This window comes from Chamaea fasciata, unplaced genomic scaffold (assembly GCF_029207755.1).
Source record: "Chamaea fasciata isolate MVZ Bird 193981 ecotype frontalis unplaced genomic scaffold, bChaFas1.0.hap1 SCAF_11, whole genome shotgun sequence".
NCBI classification, from domain to species: domain Eukaryota; kingdom Metazoa; phylum Chordata; class Aves; order Passeriformes; family Sylviidae; genus Chamaea; species Chamaea fasciata.
The window spans coordinates 16,520,411-16,546,615 of NW_027094096.1; the positions used below are offsets into that span (position 1 = coordinate 16,520,411).

Below are 26,205 nucleotides of genomic sequence, written 5' to 3' on the forward strand. Positions count from 1 at the left end.
CCATGCTCACTTTAAACAGAGGCACCTAAGCACCTGTGTTCAGCGACTCTGCTTCAGAACACCTTCCACCTCAAACAACACAGAGGAGAGAAACCAGAGGGATGGACACATCCATGTCCAACCATAGCCTAACCAGGAGCTCCCTGCTACACGGCAACACAAATCCTCCACCTTGCCACAGTACTAAGCTTGGGAAGTGAAACCCTGGGCACCTGGGAATAAAATCCAACTCAAGCAGATGTACAGATGTTATAAAGCAGCCATTGGGTCAGGGGTGGCTAATTTAAATGAAAAATTACATAAGCAGGATGACTGAGAATATTTGAGTCATAAAAACATCTTGAAAGGGCAGAGAACAGAGGGACTGCTGCAGAATCACAGGGACACGGGCCACATGATGCAGACAGCAAGACCAGGGATGCTCAGACATACACATGCACATCCACGCACACGAACGCCCGCTCCTCCACCATGCACAAAGGCAGATTTAGGACTTGCAAGCTGAAGTCCTGTGCAGTCAAAAGCCAGCACAAATGTTTGTGACAGTTCCACAGGCAAAGGCAAAAAACCGGGTGCAGAGGAATAAATATAGAAAGAAGTCAGGCAGGCAAAGCAGGTGCTGGCTTGTAAAACCTTGGCCAGAAAGGCTCCCCAGGAGGTTGAATCTGGTAGTTTTGCAACAGCTCCACAGAAAGACAGAAGAGACAGAAAGAAAAAAAGAGAACATGAATGCATATGCATTCTTTAATCGCCATATATAGTATATACAGACATTTGGTACATACACCCCCAAGCTCTCATATGCCACTGTATAGTATATACTATATATGCATTGCCATCTTTGTTTCCATGTGCCTACACTTGTACAGCCTGTGTCTGTGTGTGTGTGTGTGTATGCATTTCTGGTGTGTGCATTTGTCATTACCCCCACATCGCCTCTCCGTGCGTGCTATGACACCGCACATCGCTCCACAGAGCGTGTCTAAAGCCTCAGCACCATGGCCTGGGATGACTCCTCCACACTCACAGCCTCTCACTGCTGAGCCCTTCCTCACCAAAGCCTCTGAGTGTAAGCACCACCAGGGAACCATCAGTTTGTCTTGTATTTTCTGGTGATCCCACTCTCCTGACAAACTCCGAGAGCCATGAACAAGGTGCCAGTGTCAGAGAAGCCTGACATCCTTCTTGTCCCTCGTGCCTGTGAATTGTATTTACATACCAGTTCTCACGCTGCACAGCCTTACTGGTGGGATGAACTCAGAGCAGGGCGTTTGGAAACACACAGAGCTCCACCAGACTCACGACTTCAGGTTTCTTTCCCAGCCCTGAAAAGAGAGAGACTTTAGTGATGCAAACTGGATGGGCTTTCCCAACGGCTTGTCTCCAAAGCCAACAGTTTAACCCACACAATTTCTGGGAAATGCAGCATTTTACTCCCCAGCTTTCTTAAGCAGAAGTGTCCATACTCCTAGACTCCTTTCAGCACCTCCAAAAGCAAAACCCACCACCCTGAACTGGGCCAATGACCAGCAATGACCAGAAATGTCAGCTGTGAGAGTCTAGCCAACCACTCACACTTCCTCAAGTCACCATTCCTTTACTGCTCTTAATGCCATTGAGAAGGGAGAGGGATAAGGACATGCCAAACGAGGCATAAAATAAGAGAACAGGGTGAACCATCACTCATCTCTGGCCTTGGGCACAGTGAGGGAGCTAGACGGTGCCATTTAAGGCATTTTGAAGCTCACGGGGTTACCATCACTGTGAGCAGAGCTACTCCACCAGCCCTCCCCCTCAGCACAGCCTTTTCTCTCTGGAGCTCTGCACAATTCCCAGTGGTGACTATCCCACCCTTTCCTGAAGCTGAGAAGCAGACACCACCTTTTCTTGATGTGACCTGCACAATGTTGTGTTTTCCCCTTCTGCAGATGATGAAGTTAGAGCAGAGGTGACAATCAGGCCACATGGCCACCATTTTGAACGTGGCATGGGACTTGCCAGGACACATGTCAGGGTGCATCCTACAGAGACCAGCAGCATCTGAAGCGCACACTCATTCCTGTCCCCATCATCCCCTGGCCAGCATCCTGTCTCAGCCACATCCTGGTCGCTCTAAAGCCCTAGCTCTGCCCATAACAAGCACAGGCTTGTTGTCACAGCTCAGCAGAGAAAGTTTCTGCTATTTGCTGCTGTCACTCTGGAAAAGCTCAGTTCAGACTTGTTTGTTGTACCTGTGCTGCTCATGATGGTGTATGTGAGCCCACAAATCTACAGCAAACAAGGAGCAGAATGTGTTGGTGGCTCAGGGTCCAAGCCCCTCTTCCCTGTCACACACTGAGACGGCTTCCTGCCCTTCCAACACCCCTCGTCCTCACACAATGTCTGAGGCTACAACAGCCAGGAGAGCAACAGGGCTTTCACCTCTCCCAAGCAATAGCACATGTCCATTGTGCCAACACCACCAGAGCACACTCAGCTTCATTCTGACACAGCTCAGTCCCATGGTCCCTGTGCTGGCACCCAGTCCTGATTCCCCACAGGATTAGGCAGGTCTGAAAGTCCCCAGGACCATCAGAGCTCCCCTCAGGTGTTATGAGGACAAAAACAACTGGAAATTGCAATGGCCTCTCCCACTCACTGCAGGGATGAAGATGAGTAACTGCAGAGGCTTATTGCTGATGAACTCAGCCAAAGAGCAATTTCTCTCCATCCATCAACGAGGAGACAAGTACAAGCAAATATTATGGTTGTGCATGTTTACTTTTCATTTTAAAATGATGTAGAGTTACATACAATTTAGGTCCTTCCCACAGGCTCCTGGCAAAATGCCCTTCAGTCTTATCTGCAAAGGCAGAAGACAACAACACTCCCCTCTGATTCCAACACAATTTCATTTTAACTCAAAACAGCACCTCCAGGAGCTCCAAGTAAGACAGTACTTCTTGGGACCCAACCTGTGCTTAAAAAATCTTGGCTCAGGATTGACTCTCACCAGGTCTAACTCACAAAATGTTTACAAGACCAGTGATAGGATTTGGCCAGTTGAACTGCATCTTCCTCGCTTTGCTTCCCACAGTCACCTGTGACTGGGGTTCCTGCAACAAGGTGAGCAGGATACCACATACCCTCCTTGAGGCATCCAGCTGAAAACTTGCTGTGAACCACCCTCTCAGCAGCAAGTGGGGCCCAGCATCCCACTGATGCCCAGGCAGGCACTCCAGGAACTCCCTCCTGGCAGCACATCCACAGGTGCGCAGGACAGGGACAGCCTGACTGGCACAGCAATATCCACTGGAGCCAGTCTATCAAAACTACTCAATTAAAGACAAAATGATCAGAAGCAGTTCATACACTCACTGGCTGACAACACTGATGTTGTATTACTGAGAGTAACAATCAATGTTTCTCATAAAAAAAATATATATATGGATTTACTACACAGTACAGAAAGCAACTTTTTCTGTTTGCAGATTCAGATCTAAAACCAGCAGTTTACAACACCTGAATTTAAGCATCAGTCCTGTGTTATGGCTTCAGTTTTCTTAGATTGTTCAGATTTTTCAGGAACAGACAGTGGAAAAACCTCTGCAAGAATTCCAAGTTTCAAAGAGCAGCAGTCAGCACTTTCAGACAAACAGATGTCCCTAACATAACTCCACAGTGGCCACGTAGAAATGGAAGTAACCAGACACCACAGTCCCTTTAAATGAAAAATCTTACCTGTGAATGTGACTTCAGCTAATTACACTCCTCCCAGAACAGCCTGGTTTGAACAGCATCTGTTTTTCTGACTACTCAAAAGCTGCATTCACTTTTAATCTCCTTTACACTTGAAAGTGTTACCAATATTTAGAGTCTATTTATTACTATTAATGTTTTTTAAATCAGCATAGCTGTACTTGTTGAAGCCCAAGTGCAAACACCAGTTGAAGTGGGATAAAGCAGCCTCGTGCTGGGATCCTTTGTTCCATTCCTTCATGAAGCAGATGGCTCAACCTGACAGCCACAAGGAAAATTGTCATTTTAACTGTTCCAGTCACCAACTTTTAAACACAGACAAGCTCTCAGCCAGTCACCCATCAGTAAGAACTGACATGGGTCTCCCCCTCTTTGATTGGCAGGTGCACGAACAGTTCCCCAGATGCCAACCTCATTCAATCTGACCTTTTCATTTTAAATGAAAACCACTTAAAAGCCTGCCCTGTTCTGACATATGTCTTTTTATGTCTTTCCCACTCTGTGCCAATATATGTGTTATTTGCTGGCCAAAGTTCCCAAACTCAGAAATCTCACGTTATCTCCTCCACTGCCAGAGCCCTGACCCTCAGGCACTCTGGCCACTGCCAAGACCGAGGGAGCTGAGATCTCCACATTCTCACACAGTGGAAAAATCAGACCCCTTTCACACAAATCTCAATTTAGAGTCCAACTCTGACTTAAAATTCAGCTTATATGCACTGGTAGCTTTACACCTGAACACAGCCATACACATCTTTCTATGCTGGGACAGTGACATGTGCAGATCTGGCCCTAATAGTTTTCTGTGTTTGCATCTGTGCTTCAAAGGTTTCACGGATTAAAATTAAACTGTTTGATTCAACAGTACACTGCTGAAGTTATCTAATAAAAGGATCACACAGGACAACAAAAGCTGGGGACGTGTTTCCCCCGCTCTGCTGCCAGCACAGCACCTGCTCAGGGAGTCACCAACACAAACAGCCCAGCTGCTGCCTTTTGGGGTGTCAGATCCTGTGCTGGTGAAAAGCAGTGACTCTGAATGGTTTCTGCAAGGAAGCACACACCCCTCCTGGATAGCACTTGGGACAGAGCTGCTTTCAATCCCACCAAAACCCCATGTGTCAAAATTAGCTAAAATGGGGCTTATCACTTCCGAGCTCCTGGTCTAGCCCTTGTCCTGGAGGAAATTTGATGCTGACCACGACACAGACCGTCAGCTTGGTTGGGAAAATGAGGTCCCAAAATAGAGCAAACTCCCTGGCAGCCCCCACATGCTGCAGGCTACAGAGCCTGGTGCTAAAAGCATGGCCCAAAGGGAGCCCCAAGGTCCTCCAGCAGTGCACAGTGGGCTTTGGGGCCAGGATACATATTTTTGTCTCTGCTGTCCCACTTGATCTTCAGGTTTGTCCTGGTGTTCATTAAATGTGACTAAAACAAAACAGGGAAAATGAGTTAGGAGAACAGGGGGGAAAAGAGAACACTTCAGCACAGCAGCACAGAAGGGACAGGATCCAGCTTCCCCAGAGATTGCTCTGTTATAGGAAATGAAAAGATCTTTTGGAGCAGGACAGATCTAAACGGCAGCTAAGGAAGCTGTGAGACAGCCCTACCTACAGCATCCCAGCAGCCATGCTGAGCTCGGGCCACTGGGCCACGATGGTCAGGAACCTACCCAAAAGCAGAACCAGCCAGCTGCACTGCTGTTATTTTAAATGCCCAAGGACAGCTAGAAAAAAAAAAAAGGTGGCTAAGGAACGAGAGGAATCAGCATGTCTGTGCCAGAAAGCCTCCGGGTCCCATGCTGGAGCAACCTTTCAGCAGCTCCCACCACTGCCAGCAGTGCTGCCTGTGATTTACTTGTCTCTGACACCAGGACTGGATCCTGTATTTCCAAGCACAGACTACTGACCTCACACTGCTCACACTCCCTCCAGTTTACTGGAAGTGGAAGATGTTCAAAACAGCCTCAGTGAGTTTTATTTTCATTTTTTCTTTCTCTCCCCACTGTTTGCTGTCTGCATTTCACTAAGCCTGGTCAGACACCCTGAGCAAGAGGGAGGCACCTTCGCTTTCTCACTCGAATGCACCCCAGCTCCTTGATCAAAGAAGGACAATTGATCTGCAGTACCCGAGTACCACAGGTCCTGGGTTTCGAACAATGGGTAACATTTTTCAACCTAAAATATAAAAAATGCCATTCCCTCACTCCCCAAGGAATGGCCATCCTCCGCAGGCAGCACCAGCAGAACAGTGCCCTAATACACCTCTTGTGTTGTGAGGTGCTCAGTGAAGAAAACCACACTGACACTGCCCAGGAGCACAGGGGAGCAGAGCAGTGCTGTGCCCCAAGGCAGAAGCCCAGCCCAGGGACTCCTGCAACCCACTTTTAAGCTGAAATCTCCTAGGGCAGAGGTGGCATATGTTTGCTGTGCCAAATCTAAGGGCTTTATTGTAACTGATTATAAAAAGACAATGTTCCTTTAACCATTTTGGTTTAAAATGACCAAAACTTTAAGGCAGAGAACACTTTCTCCCAGGCTTGCTCAGGGGCCACCACAACGAAACACCTTGGCAGCATGGTAAGCCCTTTTATTGTGGTCCTTCAAACCATTTGTAAAATAAACTTTTAAAACTTAGAGCCTACATGAGCAGACAGTCTTCCTGTTCAAGGCTTATATTTTCGGCCAGATCATTTGAAAATAGCAACAAATAGCTGGCAGACAACTGGATTCCACACTCCTGTGCCCACATGGTCAGGCTTGATATTTTTGAAAACATAATCCATGGAGATGTTTAAAAAAGCACAATCAACCAGGACTAGTAAATCTCTCCAGTTTAGAAATATTTGCCTGTCCAAGCATTAACCATCTTCTTTCACCTTTACACCTTAATAGCAAAGCTATTTAAGTCCAGGACTGGCCTGCCCCATCTCAGACTTACAACAAATACCTCCAGGTGGGATGAGCATGTATTAAAACAAACAAACAAACAAACAAACCCCAAACTTTCTCAGTGTTGCTGCTCCACTTTCCAAACAGCGGCAGGGAGAGGCCAAAGCAGCATATTCCTTCAAGAAAAAAAAGAAAAAGCTTGGATGGGGCAGAGAGGCACAGGTAAACGTGGACATGTGGCAATCACCCAGCAACATGTGGAACGGCCTCACCACTGACTGCACCTCATAAAAACATTTCTGTTTTTAACAAATGTTTTTACCGTCACAAACAGAATAATAGGAAAAAACCCAAGGTTTTTTTTTCCTTACAAGAAATGAGTTGCAAGCTGACATTTCCCTCAAAAAGCTCCATTTTGAGAAAGGACCCATTTATTCCAAATATAGATACAAATTTCTGGAGCAATTCTGACAAGGCCTAATACCTGCTCTTATTACATCTGAAAAGTACGAGGGCCAGAGATGCCTGTGTATGCATCTGCCCTCTGAACAAGAGAGTACCATTACTTCCATCATAGATGGGGACTGAGACATGCAGAAGATACATTAAAAGGCTGGTTTAATTCCTAAATTACTCTGACTTCAGCTGGAAGCCAGTCTCCTGCCTGAATTTGGCCCTTATGCCAAAGAAAGAAAAAAGAAACAAATAATAGGGGCAGCACTAGAGGCTCTGCTTTATGCTTTACCTCCATGTGATGGAGAAACTGGGCTGCTCCCACAGAGTTCCTTCTCCAGGGTAGGGATGGGGAGGGACAATGGCAAAGGTGTTGCCCTTTACTTTGCTGTGGGTGACAACCTGCTGTGAGACACACAGGGCCCTGGACCTTCACTGCAGAAAAAGCTGCTGCCCCCTCTTTCCCCAAAGGACACCCGAACATCACCACCACCAGCCCTGGGGTGTGCAAGCCCCAGCCTGACACTAATAACTAGAAAAAAAGGAGAATGAGAGGGTCTCCTGCACTCACAGCAGCACAACAATGGGAAGGAAAGGCAATCCCAGTGCCCCAGCTCAGCAGGACCATGCACAGCAACCTGCCTGCAGGATGACACACAGCTCCCCTGCACGTCAGGGAAGGACCTGCTCTCCCCCAAAAGGTGGCAGAGGTGGGGACAGCATACGGTTGCCTGACACCCAGCCCTATAAATGTTCACAACCTGCTAGCTGGGACTTGGGCACAAGCAAAGGGAAGGTAGAAGAGCCTGGATACCCCTTCACCACCTTGTGCAAGAGAACCAGCACACACAGACTTCCATGAGAATTCTGTAGAATATTCTCCCACCAAAGGGGTTTAATTAATTGCCTGTAAAAGCAGACTGATTTATCGCTTAACTTTTCAGCACAGTAAGGGCAAGTATAGTCACATCTTTACTCTCCTTTAAAATAGATGATAAAAAAGGATTTAGACTTCCATGGCATTTTACCTTGACCTGGAGAAGTAAATACACTGGACTTTCAGTGCATTTCCTTTATTATTTGCCTAGAGCACCAACAATGACTATAAAATTACACCCCTGAATCTCTATGATTTGATTCACTTTGTCTGCACTCCTGTTTCTCAGTGAAAAGAAAGAGGCTTATGGTTTGCAAAGTGGCAAAGTTAGCAATTACACATCTCTCAGCACCCTCACTGGATCTCACCGGCACTCGCAGGAAGAGATCACGCTTCTTCCCATGTACCTGATGGTTTCTCAGCACAAAGTTTTCTTGGCTACTAATTTTCTGTGTTCTTCCAAGAGTTCGCCATGTGATATCCTCCAACCTGCTACACCTGAGTGCAGTATTCCGGAAGAGTACAGCTCTGCTCACTGCAAACACTCGTTACAGCGTGTGATTGCAACATCACACCAAAGGTACAAACCACTTGAGACTAGGAAAGGTCTCTTCAGCCTTCTTGTGTCTCACGGTGTGATTCACAGGAGCACCTAACAGCATAACACCACCATCACACCTGTCCTCACCTACTCCTACCCTACCATACTAAGCTTGTCAGCAGGAATTTTGTCGCCAGCATTTGAAGCCAGCATTTGTTACCGAGCCAAGTGTTTTTGTTTTTTTACTTGGTGATGGAGGAAAAACAGAAAAGAACCGTGGAAGCTTTTGGAGGCAGAGATCTCTCCAGGACTTGCCAGACAGTATTTTCAAAGACTGAACTGGCACAGCACCAAGGAAGTCAGCATCCAATGTGCAAGCAAGACCAGCTCCATGACAGCCATCAGGCAGGCTCAAAGAGCATTAGTGACTCTAGTCAGGAAAACAGAAGGCAGAGGAGACAGAAAGACAAACTAATACTGCTCCTCTCACAAGAGGTACAGACATATGCCTGGTCACCACCCAAGAAGGAAATGGAATAAAATGAGGGGGGACCCTTGTGAGCAGCTGCAACATCTTAGGCATCAGTGGGAAAGCACAAGCCAGCACATGCCAAGACTGACCACACACCACTGTGTGAGATACCACACTTGGCCTTCAGCCTAGAAACAGGAGACACGCGTGGGAGCAGTGTGGGAAGAGCTGGCAGGCAAAGGCTATGGCCTATCAGGGCTGTGAATCTGCATGTTGCACACCAGGGCTCACAGCAGCCTTGCAAAAGCCATTTGCCCACAGCCACCATATAAACAGTTACAACCCCCAGAAACACTGCTGACCTGACCATCAGGTCTTTATCAGAATTAACAGAGACCAGAGAAGGTCAAGAGAGCCATCACCCAGGAACAGAGGACAAGCACAGTGAGTTCAAAGGGAACTTGACAGGCCAAAAATGACTGCAGTCACAGAAAACCGGGGAGAACTCGCTCATGTCACCCTCTTTTTCTGAGGCACTCAGAGGCAACAAAGCCTCTGACCTTTGATTAAACCACGCTACTCTCGCAAGAGGGGGCGGCTTAGGGGCTCAGGAACTCAATAAGAAACTATTTATCTCAAGGTCATGGGTTCATACCCTCTTCAAGTTCTTTTTTCTTAGTCAATTAAAACAGGAGACTTGATCTGCATTAAAAAACCCGTTGCTAAGGGCACAGCCAGATACTGCCTCATCAAACAGGCAGATTAAGAAAATACAGCCCCTTTGCTGCTCCCTGCACATGCCACAGCAGAGCACAGCAATTTTGGGAATGCTCCCTGTGCGAGGCGAAACAACTCACTTTTGTACCCAGGGTGGGAAAGTAAAAGGGGCATTGCAGATGAGCGGGCACAGTTGCCATCACCAGCCTCTACAGCAGGTCAAACACATCCATTTCCAGAGCATTATGAAAGGAGCTGATCCAACCCCAGCCTCTGAACCTAGTCCTGAGAGATTCCTGCCCATCCCTGTATCATTCCTTTGAGAGGATGAATGTTAAGCCAGTGACTGCTGCCCAGACAATCATTCCTCCTACCTCAACTGGTGCTCAGAGGCCCAAACCCCACCATGAGGTAATGGTGAGGATAAATAGAAGGCTGGAGAGGCGCTTCTGCTTTTCACACACAGAGCAAACAGCAGTTGCAGAGCTCCAGGCCCTGCTTCCAGGGAGCCTAACCACTTCAGACTGGACATCTTTCAGCCCTCAACCCAGCAGTGCCATCAGTCAACCCTTCTAACTTGCACTGAAGGAGCACAAACACTTGCATGGACACTCAGAACCAGCCAAAAAAGGAGAAGACCCTCTGACCCCCTCCTGCCACAGGTACAGTCCTGTCGAGGCAAAAATTTGACAGAAGCAGAGACTGGGCAAACAGAAAGGAAAGGGGGCATCTTCTACTGTAATAGAAGGCCCAACTCAACACACGAATTGAAGCTAATGTATATCTGAAACCAATTACGGATAGAAACTAAACTATCTAGGAACTAGGGTTCCTGGTAGTGAGCACACACACACATTCAAAACCTTTTTCTTCTTGCTGGTTTTTAGCTCATAAAAAGTCAAGACAAAAACACGCTCTGGCACACAGGATACACAGACTCCCTTCTATTACCTTTAATGACTTCCCACCAAGAAAACACATCCTCAATCCCAAATGTAATTATTAGCTTCATAACATTTTTAACAACCCTGTGCTTCTCCTATATTTATCCAGCAGACAAAGGATTCAAGCACAAATTCCCTGTGCACCAGGATGGAGCTGCTGACCCTGATGGGGCCCTCCCATGTGTCAGGGCCAATGTAAAGTAACATGGCACAAGCAAGGGGTTTGGAAACAAATAGGAAGTCAGCATAGTTTTGTTATGTTCACCAAAGATGGTAATTATTTTGGAAAAGACTACGTACCCTTTTGGCTTTTAATTAGCAGCAAACCAAGTCCACTCAGTTCCTATGAGCAAGAAACTATTAGAGGTTATGGATCCTCAACCAAGGAAAACAAATCTGTACCAGTCCTTCACCCCCAGAATAACTTCTGATTGTCAAGCACAGTTACCAGGGGAATGAATAGCTTCTCCTGCAAGCTCCTCACTCAAACTAATGCAGACAAAAAGGCTGGGCAGCAGCTGCTGGCAGCACGGGCTAGAGTCAGATGTACACACTTGTGCAGCGAAGCAAACGCAGAAGGTTCAGAGCAATGAGGGACAGGACAAGCAGCCCACAGCCCCTGTCATCGCAGAAGACACCCAAGACTTGTCCTTGAGGTGCTGAATGGCAAAAACTGGTGGGATCAGTGCCCTGAGGAGACTCCAGGAAGTTTTAACCATAAACAGGTATTTTTGCCATCATTCACATTTCAGGGAAACTGATGAAGAACTGAGTGGGGAAACACCTAAGGAAAGTTCTTTTTTTGTTAGTAATCCAGAACTATCCTACTGCCCCAAGCATTTCACTTAGCAGCCTTATAATTACAACTCTGCCTGAAAAACCAGGATAGCCACCCAGACAGAGCATGAAATAGAGGTCAGGAGAAATTAATATGATCCTCAGTCTTTCTTGAATCACAAACTGGAGAGTCCAGAGACAACTCCAGAATAAATCGCCACTTTCTGGTCCTCAGAGGTGTTAAAGCATGCAACTAAATGTTCACATTTGGGGACAGAGAGGGAGGCAAGTAAAGGATACAGACCAACCAGGAGCATCATGGCTTCACACACGACCCCCACACAGGTGGACACATCAGCACATGGACAAAGGCAGGCAGCAGACAAAATCCACAGCTCCCTCCTTTCAACTAGGCTTTAATAAAGTGGGAGTGTATAAACACAGTGCTAAATCCCATTCTCCCTCACAAACTAAAGGAAGTTGTGTCTTTGATGTCAATGGAAGCCCAGCTCAGCCCTCACACACTGTGCCACAACAGCCTGAGGCAATGGCAGCAGGTGCCCTGCAGAGCTGAGCCCACACAGCCACCAACACACACAGCTCCAATAGGATCTTCTAGCAGGTGTTAATGGAATCCTGGGCATCTCTCTAGCAAAGTGCAATGATATTTAACTTCCTTATGGGCTCTGGAGGCTGCCAAACATCTGTTGGGATTAGCTGGTTCATGTCTGAAAAGTGCATACAAACGCTAGCGTAAGGAAGGGGCTGGCCTATTTATGGATGTGAATGCTGGACCAAAACCCAAACCCACACACTGTATTTGCACATACGGCTGTATCTCCCCTGACACATTTCACTGTTTTAGGATGGAGGCATGAGGTGTCCCCAATAGCTTGCAGCCTACTTCTGGTCGCTGATAACTTCAGTGAGTCACATTGCTCCCCTCCTCCACTTTACCCCATCCAAATGCACAACTGACTTTTGCTGACAGGCTGGGCCAGTGCAGCTCTACCAGGAGCCCCCAGATGGGGGTTGCCCTTTGCAGGGGAAAACCACCTTCCCCCAAGCTCCATCCCACGCTCTGGAGTGCTGCAGATCACACTCACAGCCCACAGACCTCCAGCAGGCTCCCAAACACCCAGCTGATCAGCCACCCAAATTCCTAAATCCCTCGTGGCAAGGGACTTCACAAGTTTCATGTTTCTCTTGGGTGTCCCTCCCTCACACAGAGGCCTCCTGTGAGTAAGGGCTGAGGAATGAGACAGCGAGTATGCACAGCACAGAAACTGCAGCGATAAACAGCCATGGGAGAGATAAACTCCCCAGGAAGAACCCAAGTAGGTTCAGATTGAACCATGCACATTTGTTAAAGACACATAAGTGGCAATGCCTTGCAGTGGCAGAGCCACAGCAGCCGTACATTCCTATGACCCAGAATTGCTTTGCACCAAATTGCAAGTCCTACGTGTACAGCTTCGCTCTGTCAGAAGCTACTGCCTCTCTTTACTCCACACATTTCAATACTTATCAGGTCTTTATCTTAGTCACATTCTGCTGACAAACACTTTTTACATCTTATTTATCTTTGCTCCTAATCAGTCACTATGTTTGCAAGTCAATCATTCAGCTCTTCTCTCACCACTCTTGATTTTCATCTCCAAGCGCAGGACCTCCTCAGACCCAGACATCACCCCATGGGTGCAGCCTGCGCTCTGTGCTTGGGCTCACCGGAATTTGATGCACACTGTTTGCCTGACTCACAACTCTCCTTCAGGTAGCAAAACTAGTGCCAGGTACAGCCCAAGATGCTACTGGTCAAATTTAGAGATATGGACAACAAAATAAAATGTTGGCTATGGAATATAGAAGCAAAAACAAAGGACAAAAGGAATCCAGGAGTATATCAATACCATACCCAGACTTACTCATGTCTTTCATTAGATGGATAGGTCTTGTCTTTCTGGAAATCAAAAGCATCTAGAATCACTTTCATTCTGCATCAGGTGGAATTTGCACAACTGAAACACAAAATACATTCCCATTCTAGCAGGTGCCTCTACCAAGGGAGTTGAAACTAAATGCGATGAGCCAGTGACTTTCTGATAACACAGCTACCTTTGCACATCGAGCTCCACCCATGAAAGTGGGCACACCCTTAATCAGGTATGAATCAAACCACCTGAGACACAAGAAATTTATCAAGAATTGTTGCAAAAACCCATCAGGTTGCTCATGCCTCACTGCACTCCACAGGATGGGGAACAGCCAACACAGGCAGAAGACTGCCCTGAAGCCAGCAAAGCTGGAGCAGATCACTGTCACTTAGACTTCTGGCACTTGACAGTACAACCCGAGACCTAACACACCACCTCAGGCATGCGAATGAATACAGACTGGAGGCTTGGGCCATGGCATCCAGGGAAGCAGGGTGATGTGGATATGGGTACAAGAGCCCAGAGAGGGGCCTGACCCCAGCCAGGGTGGGGACAAGCAGCACAGATGACCACTGTAACACACCAAATCCTCTCTATCCTATCCCAGGGCAGAGCACAGAAAGCAATGCACTCTAGCAGTGCAAAGGTGAGGTGATATCAAGCCATCTGCCCTGCATCCTCAGAGACATTCACTACCCAGCTGTAGGAACAGTGCCCACAACACAGTGCCTGTAGGCAGTGTGTGCAATGAGGGCATGGAGTAACTAACTTCATCCAGAATGACTTATAAATGAACACACCCTGCAGGGATCCTTGTGTGTAGTAACACAAAGAGCTCTGCTCTTGTAGCTCCTTCTCCCAGGCTACGACATAGTCTTTAAAAATTTCTCAACTAACTTCCCCAGCCTCCACACACCCCAAGTTCACAGTTCTCCCACACAACAGAGCAAAACACACTGTGCCAAGCCACGGAAGGAGGCACACAGGCACTCTGTGAGCTGCCATCGTTTCACCCAGACATTTCGAGGACCTGGGTGGGTGGAGTGCCTTGGAAAGACATGCTCATTTATATTGTTTTAAGTTCACCTGCTGCTCTGGCCACATTCCCAAATCTCGGATGCAGAAGGAGACACTCAAAGAGGTGCTACGTGTCAAGAACCCTGTGCTAATTCCTGCAGCAATGCAGTGGTCCAAGGCATCATTCCTAATTCCAAAATACGCTTCTGCCCCATAGTCCTTTATTTAATGCCGCTGTTAAAAGTCTACAAATGTCTGCACCACTCACAACAGGATCTCCTGCCCTGTATAAGGCTGACTCTTCGCTGCAGTGAGGTTCTAATCACTCTGCATGCTACAGTAGGAAAGAAGCTTGACATCTCCCCTGTAACATTAACCGTTCTGCACTTCATTGGTTCCCTATCCATTTGCCTTGGGAACAGGTTAGGATTTGGGTACAGGACAGTACCCAACAGTGTTTGCTAAAACACTCACTTATCTTCAGGCACACAAGTAACTGCAGAGTTCAGCTGCATTACTCATAGACTTGAATTTCAAACTTACTACGCAGAAGGTTCACCAAGACCTCCTTAAATGGCAAAGATGCAATGCCGTGTTTTCCAAGCTCAGCTCTGCATCCCAAGGAACTCAAAAAAGAAGTGGATTCTCTGAAAAAGCACCAAAGTGAAACTGTGCTAAGAAAGGCATCATTCTCATTCTCCAAAGAAATAGCCTGCAGGACCAAAAGTGATGAATAAGGTTTAAAAGAAGCTTCAACTAGCCTGAAAAATGTCAGTCACACTGTACATGGGAAACAAGTAACTGAGGAAGTGTCAAGCAGATGACGTGAAGTCCTCGTTACTTCTACTCCTTGAAATATGTTTTTATACATAAATACCACCTGGGCCTTAAGCATCTTTGTGGCTCATTTCTAGACCTCCTCACCACAGCATTTCAGTTCCAACAGCATTAAGCTGCTCTAGCCTCCAAATGCCAGAGGCAAAGACCAGCTTCCACATCAAGCTAGGCACATTAATACTCATGCAAGGTAAGTATAGGCTTTGCCCCCCACTCAAGGATAATGATGATAATGCATAAGAGGCAGGTACAGCAGGTAATATGGGAGAAGATAAGCATTAGTGCAAGGAACAGTTCAGAGTAATCTCCAGAGTTGAACAGAAAGGATGTTAACTTCAGTCAGTAATTACAAACAATTCTTTCCAACCATTTCTTTGCTTTATTATCAGTTATGACTGCACACCTAAAAGAACAGCCCTGGTCTAACTCCTTTTTATTCCATGATTTCAGTGTCAAGGGTGATGTGACACAGCTGGTTTCATGCCTCTCCAAGCCTCAGTGTCCCCTCAGTAAAGTGGCAAGAATAATCCTCCTTCACATTGGGAATGCACTACAAAAATAGTTCCTCCAACTTCCAAAGTGTTCCAATGAAAGAGTAAAGAGCACTCCAGAAAAGCACAAAAGAAAATTAATAACTCTTCATACTGTCTCGAGTTTGAATAGTACGTGGTAAATAAGGCTTGGGGTCATACACTGCACAAAGAGAAAAGCAACTGAATAGATGCTCATTAAGTATCACCTTCCACTCTGGACACAAAGAGTATGTGCTCTGGCAATTAAGTGGCTATATCATAATACCTGCTTGCAGGGGAGGTTGAAATTAAGGTTTCAACGACCTTCATTCTGGCATTTCATAGCTTTGGAGCACTTGGACTTTGCAACTTTAACACCACTCTTTAACAAAGTTCACAGGATGCAATTAACTACAGGTTTGCCACGCAGCTGCCACAATAACTCTCCATTTTCCTGGAGATATCCAGATTATAGGCCTGTCTTGGCCACACTAATACCTTGAGGTATCAAGATTTGCCCAAACCCACGATAAGCAAATCAAGTCTCCATCTCAAACAACGAGGTGTGTTAAATCCAAGCCAGCCGATGTCCTTCAGTAAAGAGCTTGAACAGGAACTTCACTGACACTCAGGCTAGTGAGGCAGTGATGATGCAGCAGCTGGAGCCACAACCACTTATCAGCTGCTAATTTAATCACTCTCCCAAACCAGCCGCTGCTGCCTGCATTGTCTGGGAGACTCCTTGCTTTCATTCATGCCTCACTAAGTGGAGTAATTCAAATCTGTTCAGGTGAGGTAATAAACTGTTGAAACAGAGAGCTCCTTAGGGTTTGTGCACACAGCACGTTGAAAATGCACATGCACATTACTGACACAGATATCACCCCAGCTGGGGTACAACCACCACAGCCACTGCAGCAGGACCACCCACAAATCACCTGTAACAACACCCCAACATTCACTGTCCAAAAAGCAAACCTCAGCAACCTGAATTTCATGCAGCAGCCACCCTGCTGAAAAAGCCCTACAGGAGATACTTAAACATAACAGAGCCAAATTTAAGGTAAAATTTGAAGCTGGACCATTTCTACCCCACTACACAGTGCAACCCTAGCCACCCCATGGGGCTCTACAAATCCTTTTTTAAGGCCTGTGGGACAACCTGTCCACTGAGTCTCCTCTACCCCCCCCTGCCTTTGCCCCGCTGTCTGGGCTGGTCTCACTATTGAGCAGCTGGGTCCTGGTTCCCCAGCAGTACTTCAGCCCTCAGACCCACAGTCCCCACACAGGCTCTCCATGTGAGAAGAGATCAGGAGCAGAGGGAGAACAGAAGATGACTGCAGCTCCCCACAATGAGATCAACTGGCCAAAACAAATAAAAAATAAAAAAAGGAGAGGGTAGTTACAAATTGATGCATAAACAAGACCTGGCTGTGCAATTCAGAGCTAACAGGGCAGTTTGCTAAATGTTAATTAAATCCTTAGTGCCTGTTACTCCAGTCATGGAGACCAACTTATTTTTAAATTAAATAAGCAGTAAATGCTTAGATGAACTTCTATTAAATTTCACCCAGTGAGTGAAGTATGTGGGGCTTTTAATAGACATTAAAGAAGATAGTTATGGCAAGTTAGCTGATATTTTATTACCTAAAGATAATGACCATATTAAATCTCAACTAACTATTTCCACTGGCAGCACAATCATCCAAGATTTGGTGGAAATTTTCCTGCCTTGAAGCATCAGTGAGCAGCAGGAGCAGGGGGAGGAAGGCAGCCAAGAGCTGAATGGCACCTACTTAGAGGGTGCTCATGTGCATAAACTCTCTTAGACACAAAACAGGATCCCTCCCAGCCAGATCTGCAAATCTGAAAGAGGCTTCATAGGCTATTACCCAGCAACAAAACTGGCATAAGCCAGAGACCCTCATGCATCCCTCCCTGCCCCCAAACCAACCTAAGTAATTTATGGGTTTGCTGAGGAATCACAGTATTCCATGGTTCCCTTACACCATCAAGGGCAACAGAAAACATCCTAACAGTCTGCAACACTCAAAAGCTTATGACTTTGTCTAGGAAAAGGTTATCAGCAGCCCACAACTCCACCGATGTTTGTTTTCCTTCCCTGAGCATATTGTGATAGTTTGGAAGTTCTTCTGACTCACACGTGTGTGTCACTGTCACCCACAGATCCCAACAACAGATACTGACAGTCTAAAATGACAGAGACTTGCTGACAGTGACTTAAAAATTATCATTTCCATGCCAGCTCTTGCAGTTGCTCAGAACCTGATCAAAACAGAATCTCCACTGAGTTGTCTCTACCAATAACCTTAATTGCAATGATTAAGTGTGGGTAACAGGTTTCAGTTTTTTCATGTTTGGACTGGAAAACATCACCAGTCCTACACGGCCTGCCATGCCCATAAGCAGGATGAATGAAAAGAACCAACCCTGCTAAATTCTGTTTCTCAGGCAGGCAATAAGCTCTCAAAAGCTTTCATGTTTTGTGGGGGTTTTCTCTGGTCTGTGGTTTTCGGTTTGATTTGTTGTTTTCTTTTCTCTGTTTGTTTCTATTTTGCAAAACAAAGAGCTTCCTAAATCAGAAAGAGGAAAACACTGAGTTCTTCAAACTTTACTGATGTTCTCCTCCAGCATCCCAATGCACACATGGACACCAAACACAAGATATTCTCTCCAATCCCTCCTCTGGAACCCTTGCTTGTAAAGTTATTTCAAGTATTTTCCTATGTATAACCCACGCTCTTTAAAGGCATTGTTCCTTGTGAATCTGTGCATCAGATAACCCACATCCTTTCATAACTTATGGTTTCCATCTCCTTTGCTCCTTCCTCCTCTGTTCTGGCTGCAATTGCAGTAATCACTAGCTTTTTACAGAATTACGCTGCTGCAAGAGCAAAAAGAGATGAGGAAACTACTGAGGTGAAAAGACTGGCTGTGGAGGTCCTTGTCTTGCAGACACAAGCATCACTGTCACACTCGCAATGTGCACACAGCAAACACAGATGATGAATCACAGACTTCTGCTGGGACTTCATATTTGTCTTACTTCCCTGAAGGTTTCTCCCCGTCTAAAACAAAGTACCTCAAAAGCACACACATACCTAAAAAAATCATAGAATATCCTGATTTGGAAGGGACCAACTCTTGGCCAGTGTATATTTCTTCATCACCCTGATGCCATCTTTAAAATCTCTCCATGCACTCACAGGGAGTCAGCTCCACTTTAGCAGGGCTGCCACAGAGCACACCAGAGCCTGGACAATCAGTTAAAGGTGAAACCCAGCATCTGGGGACAGCCAGAACAGAGCGTGCAAGTATTTCTCAAAGCCATGTCAGGGAGAGAAGAGCTCAGTAGGGAAAAGGCAGAGCTGTGTGGGTCAGGCTTTCAGAAGCCTGAGGAGCAACAAAATGTCACTGAGGATGTATTGTTCGCACAACCGTGATGGGCAGAGCAATAAAGAAACCACTGCGGGCACCCTGAGGGTATATTTCCACAACACACGGAAACTGTGTTCTTGCAACAATGTGTCATCCACTCAAGCCACTGCTTTTCTCTATCTGTGTCTACCTAGTGTGAGCCAGAGAAGCTTTGTAGAAACCTACATGAAACTGTTGCTTCTTTCCAATTAGATGTTTATGACACCATGGGCACCACCAGGGGCTGGTACAATTATGAATCTACCTGACACTCATACAACCATCCCATCTTCTTTTCAGACTTGGCTAAACTCTTGTTCTCAGCAACATTCTGCATGATAAATGCCACCACTGCTTACACTGAAAAGCACTTAACTTTCTTCATTTTGAATCCACCACATTCACCTTCATTTTCACTCGTACAAAGGAATAGAGATCCCTTTTCCACAGCACTCACTGTTTCTCTGATGCCTTTCTAACACGTCCTTTTAATAGGAGTGATCCCATACTGCTGGTGAAATTCTCTCAGGTTTTCCAGCTCCCAGACATTCTTACTATCCCTCTCCAAAACTGCATACACGAAGTTTGACTCATCACAAGGGTATCACTTAAGTTTTATAGTAAGGCAGGTGGACACAAGCAGTGATTTTAACAAACAAGGCAACAGCCAGGCTTCAAAATGGAATGGTGTCTCCACTCTGGGCATGAAAGCCCCCACACCATACTTCTTACTAAGAGTTATAATTAAAAATACATACTGATGATAATATATGTAAAAGGACTCCAGCTCCACTGAGACTGCAGCCAACACTATTAGGTACCTTGCAAAACTCACTAATCCAGCTCTGGAGCTTCATCCCCGAATATCCTAGAGAAACAAGTGCTTTAGCAAGGGACGCACACCTGACTCTGCCATTACACTGCTTGAAAGCTTGAATTACACTGCACGAGTTCCTCATTGTGCCCATTACCTCACTAACACAGCACAGCTGAAGGTGCTTCTCAGAGGAATGCAACTTGGAAACACAATGTGCTCTGCAAATTTCCAGGAGACAAGTCAGGTAAACTAACCATGATTCCTAAAATCAAAAAATCACTTCTGACCTGCCAGTCTAAAGTCAGGCTTTAGCCACTTTTTCCTGGTTTCACAACAGCACACCACAGATAACATTATTCAATACTTTTATCCCCTAAAGCTGGGTGCCTCTCCACCAAACATGAATAATAGATTCATAGAGCTGGAACCCACACTTAGATGGGTATGCTCACCAGCATCCTGCCCTGACATCCAGGCTGATCTCCAAACATGTTCCAAAGGTAAAAATGTCACCTCTGTATGACAGGAATTGGAGTTTCTCTCCCAGATCGGTACCAGCATCTCTGCCTCGCCAGTACCAACCACACCAGGCAATCATCAGGACTGGCAGGACAGACAGCAGTTCAGTGAGAAAAGCAGTAATTCTCACTGACCCAGGCACCATGGAGACTGAACATCAGCAATTCAGCGCAGCTTGGGGCTGCACCTACAGAAGCTTTAATGAGACGGGTTTACCTTCATTTTCCTGGACATGTCCTTCATTTGCTCCCAGGAGCTTACCCAGGCAGCACACAAGGGCTGCATGCCACCAACCAGGACTGCTGGCAACATGGGACACACACAGGCAGTGTGCCCACGGCCACACAACACACAGGGCAGGAGTGACTTTTGGGAAACAGTTCTCCCACCCACTACACGGCATCTCTCTACAGAACTATAACTGATGGCAACTTACTGCTGCTGCTATGCTGGACATAAGTGTCCCTGATCTGGCAGTTTTACCCGGTCTACACAAGCTGAGCCAGGTGGAAAAAGAAAATCTGAATAAAACCATTAAAGGAAAACCATCTATGAAACAAAGGCAACAGGCCTCAAGGGCCCATCAAGCAGCACCTGCATCAACAAAATTAAAGGCAGGATTTAACAGGGAGGGTAGGGGATTGCTGACAGGTGGCTCTGTGGCCACCACCCACACCATGAGCTGCTGATGGCCCATCCCGCAGGGAAAAACCCTTCAACAATGGCTAAACAATTGAAATAGGGGAATAACAGAGCTAATAAATTTAGGAGCAACAGGCTGTAAGGTCATGGGGTGGTCAGGAGGAGACAGACCAAGCCAACAGGCAGAGAAAAGTTTTCAACAATAAATCTTTACCCACGGATGCACATATTTCCCAATGGAAATCCCAGAGTATTATTTAGCCTTGTGTGGGCCAGTCCTGCTTCAGCAAGGGTGGGGATAATTAGAAAGTCCCCCACATCCCTAAACTGTGCTGCTGCATGCACAGCAGGCTGAGCTGCACACAGGATAGCAGTCAACATTTTTCAGCAAGAACACAGCCACATTATTAACAAAGAGATGAAATGCTGCGTTCTCTTCTCCAGCTCTGCATGTTCCCATACTTTCCTAATATCTCATTTCTCCAATTACTTGGTGAGCCAGCACCTGCTGTTTCAGCCGGCTCCCAGGCTCTCCCCAGACTCTCAGATCTTCCCCCAGAAATCATTCCTGGAACGTACAAGCACAAACTCTGCAGGTAAATAACTTAATGGGAGCAAAGAAATCCTGAAACGTGTCCAAAAACCCTTGTGGCTTCTATGTAAGACCTTCCTTTTCTGCATGGGTCAAAACCCCTTTGTGCAGAGGGACCAAGGTGTTGCAAATGTGCAGGGAGATACATCAGCAGGTTTGATGGCTCCTGCAAGCTCCTTAAACTTTTGTGTACCAATTGGCTAGCAAAACAGAAAGAAACAGACAGGAAACTGACCCAAGAGCAACACAACTGGGCTAAAAAGCCAATTCCTACAAGTGGGGGGAAAAAAGAAACAAACATAAAATAATCAAAACAAAGCTGGAGAATCCAACTCTCGTTTGTTTCCCCGGCAGGGCCAAGCTGCACCTCGAGATACAGGCGGCAGAGCAATTAGGCAGGAGTTGCTTCATCAACGCCTCCTCGGGAGCACTGCCGGCTTCCCGGCACAGCCCCGGGGCGCGGGGAGTGCTCCTGAGCAATGGCAGGGATACGGTTTGCCTGTTCAAAAGTGGAGAGCGAGAAAGGGGGAGGGCAAAAGGATTAAAAAAAAAAAAAAAAAAAAAAAAAAAAAACCCAAAACTTATGCTAAAAAAAAAAAAAAAGCCGTGGGTGACGTCAGGGTGTGGGAAACTTTTCCGACCTTACCTGGTGGGGAAGGCAGGACCTCCCCCGACATATAAAAAGCTGCCGGAGCTTTACTCAACTTATTATTTACTACGAGCGGCGGCCGGGGGTCGGCGGGGCGGGGCGGCGGCAGCCCCCGCCCGGGCCAGGTGCACCTGCGGCACCGGCCCGCCCGCTCGGGGGCCCGGCCCGGCCCGGCCCGGCGGCCGACACTGGCCGGGAGCCGAGCAGCGGGGCCGCCCGTGCACCGGGGGAGCTCCCCCTGCCCCGGGCCCGGGCCCGGCGCTGCCCCCGCCCCGCGGCCGAGCCCGCACGGCACCGGGCCGGCCCCTCCGGCGGCCGCGGCGCCCCGGGCTGAGGGAGGAGCCAGCGCGGCCCCCCCGGGAGGCCGGCAGCGCTCCCCGCCCCGGCCGGGGGCTCCAGCTGTGGCACAGCTGCCTCGGCGGGCGGACGGGGGTGGGGGGAGGAAGGGGGCAAGTTATTATCTGCAACAATACCTCGGGGGAGGAGGCAGCGGAGGCGAAGCGCGGCGGCGGCGGCGGGAGGAGGCGGCGGGGGGCGGGCCGGGGGCGGCACCGGGACCGCCCCGCACCGCCCGGCCCCGCCGCCGGCCCCTTCCTTCCGCCCGGCGGCCCCTTCCGCGCCCCGCGCCGCTGCCCCGCCGCGTACCCCGGGCCGCCCCTCCCGCGCTCCCGGCTCCAGGACCCCCGCGCCGCTCCCGCCGCGTCCCCCGGGCAGCTCCTCCCGCGCTCCGCCCCGCACATCCCTCCCTCCCGCCTTTCCTCCGGTCCCTCAGCCTCTCCGCATCCCTCCGTCCGCGTGCCCCGCCGCCCTTACCTCCCCTGGGGCGCAGGGAGGGGCGGCCGGCGGCCCCGAGCTCGGCGGGACGGCCCCGAAACAAAAAGCGAAAGCGGCGGCCGCTGCCTCCCGCTCTGCCGGGCTGCCGCGCTCTGCCCGCGGCTGACGTCAAGGGCCCAAATTCCTGCCTTTCCCTGCAGGCAGATTTGTCCATGTAAGGGCTGGGGCCGGGGCCGGGACGGCCGCACGGCGGGAGGGGGCTGCGCTGCGCCGCGGCTCGGGGGGAGCGGGCGGCGGCGGCTCCCGGTTCCTGCGGGAGGGGGAACGGGGCTGGGGCCGGCCCTGACCCTGTGAGCATCACCTTCCTGCTCTCCATCCCGGAGCCAGGGGAGCCTTAGGCTCAGAAATGCACTATGTGCCTTGCAGGATCAAACTTTTCACAGGGAAGTTTTGTTCCAGGGCTCCTTTTAATTCTTTGGATGCTTCTCCAACCAACTTTTAATCTGTTGTTCCCCAGCTTAGGCAAAGAACAAGGGGAGGGAAGGTAAAAGGTGCAGGGAGTTCCGAAGGAGCTGCCTGTTCACAGATTCAAAACAAGACTGGTTGCGAATACTGAGGAGAGGAGGAAGGGGAACTATTTTCTGATTGCTTTCTGTTTGATTGTTTTGCGGCTATTTCTAAGGACTGCAATTAAAATAAATTGGGATGTTGAGTGTGATTGTTTTTATAATTGAATGTTACCCTTTAAGTAGCTGTTCGGTATCTGCATCTGCCCTGAAGAGAACGGGAAGACAGAAGGGTTACATTGTGTTCAGGCTGCGGAGGGGAGCTTTGCCAAGCCTTACTCATTTGGAAAGAGATTTCTGGGTGAGTTTGTAGGCGCTTCAAATGTATTTCATTTTTAAAATAAAGGGCTCTGGTGTGTGCTTTCAGAAGATGTTTACTTCTTATCCCATTACCAGCTTTAATGTCCACAGTCAGTGCTTGACAGCCCTAGGAGGGCAAGATTGCTCTTTGGACGCAAAAAAAGGACAGTAAGTGCCTAAAAGACTCAAGCTGTAGCAGAGAATTGTGATTCAGCCTCTCTCCACCTACCCTGGCTGCCAAAACCACTGTACTTCCCAATCCGAGACCCTAAGAGATTTCACCCCACTCTGGCAGAGCCCTCAGAAGGGAAAGCATGGCATTTCCCAAATTTAGTCCTCAATGCAAACCCCCCATCTAGGGTTGATTTGGTGTCCCAAGCTGGCCCTGTGTACCAGGGGTGCTAAATTCCCCCCAGGAACAGAGAGGCCTGCCAGGGCCAGATTGTCTCCTCAGAAGCACTGCAGCTAAATCTGCACAAGCAGTCACGGCTGCAGGTGTTTTCTAAGCATTAGGACTATGACTAGAAATACCCCAGCCTTGTCCCAGCCACCTACCTGGTGTTTAAACCCTGCTGAGATCCTAAACCAAAGCTGAACGGTGCATGAGTCACCGGGGCCCCGTGTAGGTGTTACCTAGAGAGCCAGCAGAGCTCTGTGAATGTGGCCTCTTGTGAAAGACACGGGCACGGCTGATTTCCAGATGGAAGAGACTGTAGCACGAGCTCAAGCTGAGCAGCCAAAGCCTTCGCCTGAGGCCCTGTAAACCCAGGTTCAGTTCCCTCCTGCAGAACCCACAGTTCACCTGTCTCCTTCCAGCTGAGTGCTGGGCTGCAAGGTCATGCACCCCGAGGACAACTCACAATGGGATTTTCTTGCACCAGGAGCAGGGGGCTGTCCCCGAGGGTTTCCTGGCACCCATGTCTGTCAGCCTCAGCATGGCAGAGCTCTCAATGGCAGATATAGACAGGAGTTGTTACCTGTTTTGGTTTTATTTCAAGTTTTCTTGCAGAGCTGCAACAGCCCTTGTGTTGTGTCAACGGGTATCTAAGAGAAGTATATGAACACTAAAAAAAAACCCTTTGGCCTGAGATGACAGACAAGTGTTCTCCATTTAGTATTTCAGACAAAACCAGTGGTCAGATATTTTCCTGGTCCCATATCCAACAATTATTGCTTCTTTATCCATCAAGCTTATGAAATTTTCCAGTGCTGTTAACAGAAGATAGAATACTGTGCCTATCTATAGCAGCCTCCTTTAAACGATCCCGAAAGTTTTAAGCTTTGAGCCTCCAGAGTTTGAGATAGTAACTACTACTACCTTCATTTTGCTGGTAGATGAACTGTGACTAATCCTCTGCAGCACAGCAGCAGAAGTTTGATTTGCGGCCCATTACCCTTGTAACGTGCTGCCCAGAATGGTCACTGCCTTTGTCAAACACAGCATGAATTTTCTGAGTTTTTTTCAGTGTCCTATCATGACCAGTATCATACACTTTGGAAATGAAAGTAGAAAACTCAAGGTGTTGAGCCTGGCTGTGAAAATCTGCTCTTTGCCTGGAAAAAATCAAAAATACTGGCAAACATACAATCATTCCTCCGGTAATATCTACCGCACCCTGCACCATAGCAGCAAAATGAATTAAACAGCAAAAGACTGAAATGCCTGACATTGCATAGGCCAGTCAGGAGGCAGGAAGACAGGAGTCAGCCTGGGCCGGTACTAATTCAAGGAAATTAAGTTTTTTAGCGTTTAAGGTGCATGACTAGGAGATTGGAAACTTGGCTTCTGCTCCTACTTTTCCTGTATTGTGTGACTTTAGACCAGTCAGTTCATCCTCCTATGTCTGGAGGAGCCCTTAGAAACCCACAGCACAAGGTTTAGAACAGGGAATAACACACCATGACCTCCTATCAGACCCCATTTTGTTCAAAGTTTCCAGAAGTCAGCAAGTTAAACCTTGCTTTTCAGAGTTTTGGTCTCTCCCTGTCAGTAAGATTTCATATGGAAAAAATCACAAAACAAAAAACTCAGGATGGGAAGAGCCCTTAGGAAGCCACAGGAATTCCATCTCTCAGGCCATAAACCAGGAGCAGCACTGCCTAACCTGTACCTGACAGGGGTTCACCTACCCGGCTCATAAGAATATCTAGAGGATCCATTCCAGAGCTTCACAGTTGGTTATGTTTGCTTTATGTCT

At 47.8% G+C, this 26,205-nt stretch overlaps 1 protein-coding gene across 6 annotated transcripts in view; it reads right to left on the reverse strand.

The window, feature by feature from the left end:
- Positions 1-23,301, reverse strand: part of LPP (LIM domain containing preferred translocation partner in lipoma) — a 335,034-nt gene extending 311,733 nt beyond the window's left edge. For 3 of the 6 annotated variants that reach the window (XM_066193366.1, XM_066193367.1, XM_066193360.1), the window contains exons 1-2: positions 22,841-22,899; positions 1,220-1,325 (exon numbers count right to left, since the gene is read on the reverse strand). The gene's annotated coding sequence lies outside the window, so the exon portion shown is untranslated. Of the gene's footprint in view, positions 1-1,219; positions 1,326-19,969; positions 19,986-22,364; positions 22,452-22,840; positions 22,900-23,180 lie in introns of those variants that run through there. The other 3 variants (XM_066193362.1, XM_066193361.1, XM_066193363.1) reach the window with 3 other exon arrangements.
- Positions 23,302-26,205: the final 2,904 nt, after the last annotated feature.